This window comes from Tigriopus californicus, chromosome 9 (genome assembly GCF_007210705.1).
Source record: "Tigriopus californicus strain San Diego chromosome 9, Tcal_SD_v2.1, whole genome shotgun sequence".
Taxonomy (NCBI): Eukaryota; Metazoa; Arthropoda; class Copepoda; order Harpacticoida; family Harpacticidae; genus Tigriopus; species Tigriopus californicus.
Window position 1 is genome coordinate 555,467 of NC_081448.1, and position 12,989 is coordinate 568,455.

Below are 12,989 nucleotides of genomic sequence, written 5' to 3' on the forward strand. Positions count from 1 at the left end.
ACCAACCCAAGCTATCAAAGCTTCCATAATGAAAGGTTTATTAATGGAGGACGGAGTTTTCCCATCCAAAACCAGCTCAAGACAATTCCTAGCCCCTTCAGAAAGTCCCTTCAACAAAGCTTCCATGGTTATTGAAAGCAAGGGTATTTAAGGGAATCCTAATTGAAAATACTCGAGACCTGAACAAAATATGGACAAATATTCTGGAGGCTTCCTTCAGTTTCAAGAGAAAAACCGTTAGAAATGAGCGAGCGGAAAATAAAAGATGAAAAAGTAGACGAAGAAGAAGAAGAAGAAGAAGAAGACAGAGCCAAGAGAGCCAAAGAGAGAAACCAGCGCGTGTGAATGAGAACCAGCTGTAGAGCAGGTAAACAACATACGTGCTAGGTGGAAACCAAGGAGGAACGTACTCCCTGGGGACAGATAAGAAGAAGAGGATAGGTGACTTCGCTAGGTTGGGGCTACCAACAGAGAAGAAGAGATAAGAGTCGTCGACTACGATGACCTACTCTTGGCTGACCAACTAGATAGCCTCAGCCAACAAACACCAACTCGACTACAGGAACAAGCTAACATCAATGGAATGGAATCGAACAAAAGAAGGTTCTAGAACCCAATTTTGTATTGAAAATTGGGAACTAAACTGATTGTAAACAACAAGAAAAATCAACTACATTTACAAGTACATGAAATGAACAAACCAAACAATAAAAACAAAATGAACTACTCCTTAAGCCAAAACTACATGAAATAACCTAGAATTGCGATAAAAAATATTGACAGACGAAAAAAGTGAAATACGACATGAGCATAAAAATAAAAGATATATGACTAAACTACTAGAGATAGGAAGAAATGAATTCTGATCATTGTTTACTTTGTTTAACCAAATGTTTGTGAGTTCCTTCATTATTGCCAAAGCGGTTTGAACCATTTGAAGTTCCTCTCAACGCCGAAAAGTAAGTATTTTTCTGCGCCCTATATCATTTGTAAGAAAAACAGTAGTACTCAACAATACTTGCCCTTGGGGTTCACGACAACGTTCCGGGACCCCTCGGGGTTACTAAACACGCTGGTACAATTCTCCTGATCGATTTCAGTCACATGAGTGAGGTCTTTAACGGCAGAAGGAAGTTGGAAGCTACAAGCACATTCCGCTAGTGTAGTTCGATTTATGGTTGAAGATGTTAGAGTATAACAATAAGTATCGAAACAAACTTGATCACACAAGCCAACAACAAAAAGGCTGAAAGTGATGATGCCCACGATTGTGAAAATGACGGCCATTCTTGTCGTAACAATTGTCTCCGAACTTGTGTTTCTAATTCATCTCGTTGCTAAGGCTTTCAATAGTGTTTGCCAGATATCAAAACTATATCCATGGAGATTGTAATTCGAACCATAGACCTCGGAACCACTGGACGTGTTGTCAAAGTGGAACCATAAAAGAAGTAACATAAAAGAGTAAAAATCGAGTTTGTTGTGGCTTTTACTGCAACTGAATCGGTAACCAGTGGACACAGTGCAACTCCAGCCGATTGAGAAATCAGATATGACAGCCTTACAACCCTTCAGCTGTCACCCATCACCTCTGAAAACGAATCCGCTTGGCTAACTCCTATCGCACTCTCTAGGCCTTGCTTTCTNGAATCCGCTTGGCTAACTCCTATCGCACTCTCTAGGCCTTGCTTTCTCTATGGTGGAGCCGTCGAGCTATACGATTATTCACTCAAACTGTTCGCGGTGAAACAAGCCAGATTTCTTACTAGTCTATGCTCAAACCATCGGCTATTTCTCGATAGATTTCTTGCCTCCCAGCAATAAGATGTCCAGAGTTTGTTTGGTACTTGAAGAAGACACCCCCTTCTTGGGGATACACGAAGCGATCATGGGGCAAAGCCCGAGCTGGAGATAAACATCTATTTTTTCATCGGCCACAAAACCGCTGAGCCTTCCAATCCAATGCTTATGTAGTCCTTGAGCAATCTGCCGCTTTCTCGGCAATAGATCTTGTGCATTATTCATCGATTAGAAAATTAATTACTTGTTACATGGAGATTGAACAGGGATCCTTAGTTCTTGAGACTTTTATTTGCATTTTAACCAAAACCTGCCACTCATAAGCTTCATAAAGTGGAGAAATGTATTAAACCAATGGACTGAAATTAGGAAGTGTTAGTTTTGACTGTAAAAATCTAGATACACAGCATAGCGCGCAATGTTCAAGACTGTGTGAGAAAACGCAAATTTTGTGAGAGAACATGGATTGGGGGCTGTAGGTCTGTTCAGTCCATGGTTGGAATTCCAAAAGTCATGATTACAAGGTTCTTGACCAAAATTTAGGCGTACGCCAGTTGAAGAGTATCTGAAACAATATGAGCTCCCCAGAGCTCCGTTGGGCCGAAAGGTCTTTCATGCATTAACCAGAGTATTTGGTCAAATCAAAGTCATACTGTACAGGACTTAAAGTCATTCCTACTTTTGTGAAGCGTGGCACAGGACCTGCTCCAACACGCCATCAGATTTTATGACCATAAGGGCTATAATCGGGACTTTCGGGTGGCCTGAGCATTTTGGGCCAGATATGGTCCTCACTTGTTTAAATTTTGATCACGAAAAATATCATAACCGTGATTGAAAAAAGAAACAAATTAAATTAGCAGAGGGATTTAATCTGGGTAGACGATGGCTTCATCTTCAAGATGGTTGTGGTCAATCAGAAATCCTCTGGCATCACTCCAGGCGTAGATTATGTTAATGCTCTGTGAGCAGAAGGTGATACATTTGCCTCAAGCAAATAGCTTCCAAAAGGGCTTCAAAGACGGTCTTGAAGGCTTTGAACTCCACCACTACTTTCTTATTTTAAGCCAAACACCTCATTTTTACCCGTGGAATATCCTTCCAGGAATTTTGGACATCCCGAAACTTTACCCTGGCCGAATATGCTACTATTTTTTCGGTTGGTGTGACAATTTCTAGCCTTCTTATTTTCATTCAGGCAACTCATTGGGGACGTTACAAATTAGGCAAACTCTGGTACCAACAAACAAACGTACCTGCCATAGCAAGTGATGTCTATCTGAGGCTTCAAATAAGTTTTAGCGAGGCTGGTCTTTCCTCATAGCTTTCCACAAACTTGTTTGAACCACCATATGGTTCCATGGTCAATTGTAGTAACCGTAGAGGCTTAACGTGCGTTTGAAAAGCACCTTCAAGCCTTTGAGAATCCATATTTGTCCGAACTATGAAGTCCAACTCTCTTCTTTCTTGGGCTCCTTCATTTTTTTTCTTTTTTCTTTCTTTTGCGGACTTCCTCAAGACGAGAAATTTATTCATTTTACTAAAATTTTATTAATATATATCGTTTGATCAGCCAACGAATCAAAATTGGATGACCTGGCTAACCCTTTAATATAAGGTTGATCGGGAATTTTCGTCAAAAATTTGTCCAAGTCTGACTAAAATCCTTTTTCTGGATCAACGCCTACATACGCCCTACGAATATTTGAGGGCAGCAAACCGCACAGTGAAGGAGCCCGAGAAAGAAAAGAGCTGGACTTCATTGTTCAGACAAGCATGGATTCTCAAAGGCTTGAGGGTGCCCTCAAACTGCACATTAAGCCTCTACGGTCACACTATATACAATTGACCCTAAATCCTAGGTTGGGACAAAGCTCATGGGTACTTTTGAAACCGTACAGTATCAGATGCCTTTCGTACCTTCTTTGAATACTGTAGTATCCTAAAGTTTCTAACCTCTCTTAATACGAGAGCTCTCTCATATCCTCCATGTTCCTAGAAAAACATCTTTGGACCTGCTCCAGCCTTTGCAAACCTGCTGAACTCATTGGAGCCCAAATGGGTGAAGCATACTCATGATGTTGCTGAACAAGCGACTTGTACAGAGTTAGCATCGTGATACTACCTCTGGACTTATACGTGCGATATATCCAACCACATGTTTGAAAAGCTTTACCAACTTTCAACTGGGTATGCTCATCGAACTTTCTATTGTCTTGGAGGACTACACCTTCATGGATCCTTCATAGATGAGACCTGCTGAATGCTCTTTCTTTAATTTGCTTCCCTCTAATATTCCCTGGGCGTACGATGTAGGCGTGGATCGAGTAGCAGAATTTAAGTCAGACTTGGACAAGTTTTAGACTAAAATACCTGATTAGCCCTATATTCAAGGGCTAGTCAGATCCGCTAGGCTAATTTGTTGGTCGATCAAATAATATATGACTATAAAAGTTATGTAAAGTGAAAACATTTTGCGTCTTGAACTGCTGGGAATCCAATTCCAGTAACGATAAGGAAGTTGGCAAAAAATGCGTCATTGGCGCTGGTAGCAGCAAGCAAACTTGCCAGAGCTTGCCTAGATGACCCCATAGCATTTCTTTTATGACTAAAAACGTCTCTTTTTTTCTTCTTAGTATCGGAAAACAATGTCACGGAACAACACGATTAATAATTGTGCCTAAATTGGGTACAATAGACACAAGGTAGCCAATTACGTACCTGGACCAACTTGGGGCCCAACCGGAATCGAGGGGGGCTTTCAAAAGCATGCGGTGTCATTAAGAAAATGGGTAAAAGCTTAGCCTTAAGGTACATAATTAATGGCAATATTGAGCTCATTCTCCCAAAGTCCTATCATGTTTGACTCGAATTGGGACATCAAAAATAAGTCGAATAACGCCTTTTATAGCCTAAAAAGTATTTTTGATACATGGTTATGATTAAAACTAACACATACATAAATCATTTCTTTCATGGAAATAAGAAATGAAACGCCGATTTAATCCCCTAACCAAGAGCTATGAAGCCCTAAAGTACGAGTGACCTCTCGAAATTTGAGGGTGCCGTCATGTTTCTTTCCTGCTTCAATGTCCCAATGTTTCTTCATCTGACAAACTCCCTCCCTCTCCGCTGCTTTCTTGATTCTTCTGAAGGTTCTTTGGCTTCTCTTCATACTTTTTCGGCGATCTCTTTAAGAGCGAGAACAACAATCATATTTGATGCTGCGGGCACGGCTAGGGCTCGCATTAACCATACAAATACACCGCGAATAGAGGAATTGGTATGATTCTACTTTCTACTTCTTCCAATCCTTCCTTCTCCCCAGACGGTCTCCGATCTATGACTCAAAGAAACAGGTTCTGGGGAACTCTCGATCCACCTTTTGCCTCGACCACATGTTCCGTCTTTCTCTCTACGAATAAAGATACTTGTTGAGTTGACTCCCTCTATTAATACCCCGGGTCTACAACCTCTTCCATGGCGCAGTGGTTGTAAGAACGCCCAACATCCGAATTTCCACAACGATCTGCGAGACACGGCTGTTCATTTGTTGGGAAACCTACTTCCACGACTGCAAGAAGGGACCACTCAACACATCTCTCATCGTCATCATCGAGTTCCTCCGTCATGCCGTTTGAGGAATTATCTGATCCCCGTGACACCATCACCGGTCTCATCCGATCACGACGAGCTTTCAAAGGCACGGTCACCAGGCACAAATCCAAGGCAACCAGTATCCTTCACCTCTACAAAAAAGGCGACGATCCGACCCAATTGGAACTCATCTTGAAGAAGTGGGAGGAGGCGTTGGACAAGTACGCCAAATTGGATGAAGTGGTCTTGACCGATCCCATGGCCGATGACAAGGACTCGGACGAACTCGATCTTGGAGACCATGAAACACAATTTCTGCTCTTCCAAACGAAAATCATCGGGTTTCGCCGAGACTTTAACAAGTCTCAGGAACCCACACCTTCTCCACCGGCTCTTGATGGAGACGGTAACGACGGATCAACTCATCGCGATCTTGGCCTTCCTAACCTGACCATCCATCTACCTCAAACCATCACCGAGGACATCGATCTCAGAGCATTTCTGAAATGGAAGCCAACGTGGGATAATTATGCACGCTTGATGTCACTTTCCCGTCGTCCTCAATCAACTCAGATATCTGTTTTTGGCAATGCTGCTCACCTGGGTTCTTCCAAATTGTGGAGCATTCGATCGGTATCAAGGCCGATACTGGACGGTCCGTGAACGAAGTTATACAATTGATCATCCAGCATCTCCGTAGCCTCAGGAATCGTCATATTGACCTGAAGGAATTCCTCTCCATTCGCCAGAAGGACGGTCAAGATTACTCAAGCGTTTGCAACGAAATCAAGGAGCTTGGCGAGTACGCTGACACGGCCAATATCACCGAGGACCAACTCAACATCGGGATTTTGGTCCAAGCCATGAAGAGCGAACGCGATCGTGCCAAGCTGTTGGAGGAAAACCCGAAAACTTTCGAAGATGCACGACGATTTTTGCTCTCTTCTGAAAGTGCCAAACAAGGTGCTCGTCAGGTTGGATTTTCTTCCACACCGGGACCCAATTTCTCTGTCCAGGCAAACAAACAATCGAGCTATTCCAAGAGAAAGTCTGGTTTCCCCCACGCTAAACCCACATCATTACCTAAGATATCGGAGGTGAAGAAGGACCGTGGGACAAGTTCGTGCTTCTGTTGTGGAGGATCCCGCCATCCGAGACGAGATTGCCCGGCTAAAGAGGCAAACTGCACATCTTGCGGGAGAAAAGGTCACCTCAGTCATCTATGTCGAAGTATCTCTCCGAAATCTTCAGCCAGTATCAAAATCGGTACATCTCGCATCTGTTCCATTGGAGCATCAACATCACTCCTGCCGGTCAAGCTGGACGTGGAAAACGGCTCATCTTGCGTCGTTAATGCAATCCCAGACACAGGAGCGGAGATCTCGGTCATGGGCCTGAACATGTTCCTATCTTCAGGTCTGCACATCGATCTCCAATGGCCGATCCGAAACCTGATAACGGCAGTCGATGGTTCTGTGCTTCGACAAACGGGATCTTTCATAGCAAATGTGGTTGTGGACGGTCACGTGGCAGATGACGTTTCTATTGTTGTGTGCGAGAACGTGAAAGATTTCTATTTAGACTTAAAGACCTGCAAAGGTTTAAACATAATAAGCAAAGACTTCCCCAGACCCCCAATTCCTCCCGCCACGACGGTCAATAGCCTGGCAACCTCAAACAGTCCGGTCTGGTCGGAAAGAGAGGAATGGATCAAGTCATTACCTGAGCATTCCAACGATCCTGAGCTTTTCAAAACCATAGAGGAGAAGCTCCATTTGATCTATGCCCGAGTGTTCGACGACTCCTCTCAGTTACGCTCGATGATAGGTCCAATAGTGGGAGAACCCATGAGGATCCGCCTGAAAGACAATTATAAACCTTTCGCCATCCATGCAGCACGCCAGATCGCCTACTGCATTACTGATCTCACCTTCAAGGAGCTTCAATATATGCAGGATCGTGGGATCATCGCTCCGGTTGGGGACGAACCCTCCGAATGGTGTCACCCTGTGGTCATCGCGCCCAAGCCCAATGGGAAAATTCGCTTTTGCGTCGACCTGACCAAGCTGAACATCAAGGTGATTCGGGCTACCCATCCCACCAAGACTCCCGCCAAAGCCGTATCCGGATTCGACAAAGACGACGCGTATTTCGCCAAACTGGACCTTGTGAAAGGATATTGGCAAATGAGTCTACATCCGGATTCGCAACATCTCACAACTTTCATCACTCTGTTTGGTCGCTACAAATTTCTTTGAGCACCAATGGGATTTATATCAACTGGCGACTCTTATTCCTATCGAGGAGACATCGCCATGGATGGTTTACCTGTCAATAAAGTGATTGATGACATGGGCTTAGGTCGCCCCACTTTGCCCCAGCTCATTTCACTCGTGTGCGACACACTGGAACGCTGTAACAAGCACAACTTGACCGTAAACAAGGAGAAGTCTAGGCTATGTGCTACAGCAATCGACTTTGTGGGATATCGGGTATCCCGGAACTCGATTGAAGTTGATCAACAGAAAACGTCAGCCATCGCCGATTTCCCCATTCCCACCACGATCACTGACCTTCGTTCGTTCATGGGATTGGTCAATCAATTGGGCGGCTTCAGTTCCTCCGTGGCGAGTGCGGCTGGGCCCCTTCGTGATCTTCTGAAGAAGAAGAACGAGTTTGTCTGGCTTCCCGATCATACGCAAGCTTTCACGGCCACCAAGAAAGCATTGGTTTCGCCACCTGTGCTGGCCATGTTTGACCAGAATGCCCAGACGACCCTCTTGACCGACGCATCCAAACTTCATGGACTGGGTTTCGCCCTCATGCAACGCCAAAGCGACACAGATCCATGGCGCCTCATCCAATGTGGCAGCCGATTCCTACAAGACACCGAGACCCGATACGCAATCGTGGAACTCGAGGCCCTAGCCATTTGGTGGGCCATCAACAAATGCAAGGTTTACCTTTTGGGCTTGCCCCACTTCGTGGTCTTGACGGATCAGAAGTCGCTCGTGTCACTTTTCAACAACTTTTCCATTGATGCGATCGACAATCCCAAGGTCCAAAATTATCGGACCAAACTCCTCCAGTACTCCTTCATCGTGGAATGGAAGCGTGGTAAGGACCACTCGATCCCAGACGCCCTCTCCCGCGCTCCCGTTTCGGATCCGGACGAATCCGACGTCTGCGACTTCAATTTGGGCACCATCATCACTGACTCAGTTCGCCAGGTGTCCGAGGATCTATTGGTGGAAGACATCCGACGTCAAGCTCGCGAGGATGCGGACTACGGCCAATTGCGTCACGCCATCCTCCGTGGATTTGAGCCTTCATCTCTGACGCCATATGTGCGTTTGTTTACCAAACAGAAGCGTGAGCTCTCGCTCGACGGCGAATTGGTCCTTCACGGCTGCCAGCTGGTCATCCCTCGCTCAGCTGTCAAAGACGTTCTTCGTCGCCTACACTCGTCTCACCAGGGAGTGGAGAAGACAAAGCGACGCGCACGCCAGGCGGTGTTCTGGCCAGGCTACACAAACGACATCACCACCACAGTGGAGACATGTGAGAAATGTCAATATTATTGTCCGAGTCCCTTGCCAGAACCTCTCGTTCAAGAACCCCTTCCCTCCCGCCCATTTGAGATAGTGACGAGCGACTTGTTCCAGTTCGGTAGTCACCATTTTCTTGTATACGCGGACCGACTTTCGGGGTACCCCCTCCTTTCACGATTCCCGTCCAACCCGTCCTCGTCCGATCTCATCCATGAATTTCGGATTTTCTTCTCCCTTATGGGCGCACCCAACATTCTTCGGACCGACAACGGACCCCAGTATCGCTCCAGACTCTTCGTCGACTTTCTCACTGAGTGGGGTGTAAAATGGAATCCTTCTTCCCCCCATCATCCCCAATCCAACGGCCACGCCGAAGTCACAGTCAAAATTGTTAAGCATCTTGTGGCCAAACATGACGGTAGAATCGGCAGCAATAATTTTCATGCCGGACTCCTTGAACTCCGAAACGGACCCCGACAGGATGGGCTCTCACCCGCCCAACGTCTCTTTGGCCGCCCCATGCGATCCCAGGTCCCATGTCATTGGCGATCCTTTGCGCCGAAGTGGCAGCAGTCGGCCGGGGAAGCCGACAAGCATCGTCTGGAGATCTCTCACAAAAGGAAATCCTACTACGACCGTTCCACCCAACCCAGAGAGGCGATCCCATCTGGCACATCTGTCCTCGTTCAAAACCCAAACACCAAACGATGGGATTCTGTAGCCACTATAGTGGGCACACCTAATCATAGACGGTATCATCTTCGTTTTCCATCTGGACGAGTCCTATGGCGAAACATCAAATTTCTTCGACCTCACTGCATCGACTCCAGCAACCGAACCAATCCACCCACCCACGAACCTCTCTACCCTGAACCTCGAAGAAGTATCCAACCATCCAAAGCCCCAGACCGTTTAAAATACTAGTTCATACACATTTTTCTCAACCATTGTTTGAACTCAAAAAACAAAGGGGCATGGTATGATTCTACTTTCTACTTCTTCCAATCCTTCCTTCTCCCCAGACGGTCTCCGATCTATGACTCAAAGAAACAGGTTCTGGGGAACTCTCCATCCACCTTTTGCCTCGACCACATGTTCCGTCTTTCTCTCTACGAATAAAGATACTTGTTGAGTTGACTCCCTCTATTAATACCCCGGGTCTACAACCTCTTCCAGGAATACAGTATTATACACGGCTACTGCCCTCTTGAGATTTGTCCATGACGAACAACAGGCGCTCAATTTTTGAAGAAAGTTTAGCTCACGAGGGATTACCATCTGAACAACCTTTTTCCGCTTTATCTTGGGATCGTCGTTGTCCATGGGGCACTGATCGTTCTCCGGTTCACGCTAAGCATAAGAAATCTAGCCCTTGGAACCATTGAGAATTTGAACCGATTTCTGTGCACTTTAACCCCCGAGAGGCGTCGTCAGGCAGGGTTCTGGGCTAACTTGACGTGTCTCCACATGGTTGGATGGGCTAACTCATGGATATTTTGTACTCGGTTTGCTACGAACCAATTATATGTCCAATAATACCATGATAAATCTTCAACACGCATCTCGCTCCTGGGTTGATCCGCAATTGAGGTAGCCAGTAACGAACCAACTAACTCCATGCGTGGGATTGTTGTTACAGGATTTGGAGCGACTCTGGCCTTGGCAGCCACAAGACTCACATGAATTCGCCCATGCTCATCTTGCCATCGTAGATATGCCACGGCTCCATAAGCTGCAGTAGATCCATCCCCAAAGCTGTGCAGTTCGCGAGAAATAATCCTTTTCATTGAGCGGAGGAAGCACCTTCTGCTTCGTCTAGGTGCGGACAAACAAAAGTAGAAACGAGAGAATACACCCTCAGATCCCAGACTTTCACAAGAGATTATTTAATAAACAATTTATTGCCCAAGTACTGCGCCACAATGAATACGCCATTAGCCCTTCTGGGAGACGTTTCAAATTCTCTACGGATAAAATTCCGCACAATTATGACATGGCAATCATCCGTTTACAAGTGGTTGTTTACTGTGTGATTGACAACGCGTCAACACTTTGGCAATCATCAATTCCAACAAATAGTACTCGGAAAAGCACATTTTCGCAAGTTTTTGGTGATTTATCTTAAAATCATTACTTTTTCCAAACTTACCATTGGCTTTTTAGCATGGTATAATGGAAAAAGATGATGAAAACTCGCTGGTATGCTGCAAGTATACCATGTATAGCTCTCTATTTTTCACTATTTGGGTGTATAAAGTGTTTATAATTTTAAACTTATAGGATTTGAAAGGTCTTTCAGAAGGTTGAGTGGTATGTTTATGGTGTTAGACTAGATCAGCAGTAAGTTGGTCAACGAACAATACCTTGTTAAAGTCAGGCATCTTAGAGCGTATTCATGTATCTCTCCGTTTGTTTGTCTGCAACAAGAGGAAAGAGAGGAGAATAAAAAGGACTATGATTGCTCCAAAACCAAGAGGTTTAAACGACCTTGGAATGCGAACAACAGACAAAATCGCGAGGGTACCGAGCCAATCTCTCCATTTCTTGTCAAAACCAGATGGAACCGTCTCATCCCAACCGGTTCAGGCAGCAGAAGTTTCTTAATCAAGATTCTTCCTAAGAGTACAAACGGAGCGGTTACTCTAACGGGGATCATAAATTTTTTTGTTTCCACATGAAACCCGAGAGTGTCCTCTTCAATGTGCCATAGCACTCCCAAAGCCCTTTCAGTGAGTAGCTCCATGTTATCCAGTGACAAGTCCTTCAGTGTGGGATTGCGGACTTCATTGGGCATTCGTGCCAAAACATCCCGCAAGTTGGACAATAATTTAGTGAGCTCAAAGCCTCCCCTTGAGCAATGGGTCACAACTTCTCTACCCAGTGCTACGGCCTTATACACATATTCTATGCTCTTCAAGCAGTCGTCATCATAAAAGTTGTGGTGAATTGTCTCCATTGCATCCAAAGGAAGGTCATCCCCATGGTTCAATGCTGTCCTCCTTAAAGCATAATTTGCGCAGCCTGGAGAGCTTCTCCCCCCCGAAAAGATGAGGGGTCATCTCGTTTTCCACTAGGCCTTCATTATCGTCGTTGGATTTAAACCACCAGAACCGAAGGCAGTTCATATCCCTCTCGGGAACCCTAACCCGCTAAAACATCAACTTGGTTGGCACAATTGAACACTACCCTGATGGTCCGCTTTTTTGAGTGGTACACCGGATGATGTGGGATATCATGGGATCTTCCACTGAAGGTTTCTATAAGTTTGGTCTCATCAATTTCTCAATTTTTCTCAATATGTTCAGCCATGAACGTGAAGTAATCCCCCTTGGCCTCAGGTTCTTTGTCAAATATTTTCATGATAGACATTGCCATTTTCTTTGTCATTTCTCGACTGCTGGACATGATCAAGGGTAGTTCTTTGATTGGGAGAGGAACTTCGTAAAGTCCATCCACAAATCGGGTTCCACGTTTACACTCTTCAAGAAGGCCAAATCGTCACAAGAGGTAAAACCATTAGATGTCATATACATAATATTAGTCTGAACTTTAGGATTCACAAAATCCAAGCTACCCAAACTTGCAAGCATTTCGGAGACACCTAGATCCTTGATAAATTCACGATTCATTATTCGGCAAGGCAATGCCATTAAAGTTTGATGACATAATACCTTCTTTTCCATTCCATTTGCTTCTTTGCAACTCATGGGTCTCATAATGGACCAACCTAGAGTGGTCCGGATTGCATATGGGCGGGGACCTGGGATCGGTTTCGTCTCCGACCCGCACTTCCAATGGCCGAAGTGCCAACGGGTTATCTGCTCCAAGTAGCAAAATCACTGGAAGGTTTATGTCCAGATTTGAGATGTCCTGATGAAGAGCCTTGGGCGTGACAATTTCATCGGCGCGTAGTGGGATGACCTTTCTTCTAAAAACAGGCCCCAAGATGACTTCACCCTCGCCGTTTGGTTGTTGAGCCCGTAAGCCCAAAATGACCACAGTTTCTTCCGTCTTCTCCCCATTGAGCATGTTAATAACAAT

At 45.2% G+C, this 12,989-nt stretch overlaps 1 long non-coding RNA gene across 1 annotated transcript in view; it reads right to left on the reverse strand.

Annotated features, from left to right (window-relative positions):
• The window catches only part of LOC131886384 (uncharacterized), a 3,789-nt gene extending 2,282 nt beyond the window's left edge, over positions 1 to 1,507 (reverse strand). The window contains exon 1 of the long non-coding RNA XR_009373913.1: positions 1,014 to 1,507. This is a non-coding gene — a long non-coding RNA (uncharacterized LOC131886384). The remainder of the gene's footprint in view (positions 1 to 1,013) is intronic.
• Positions 1,508 to 12,989: the final 11,482 nt, after the last annotated feature.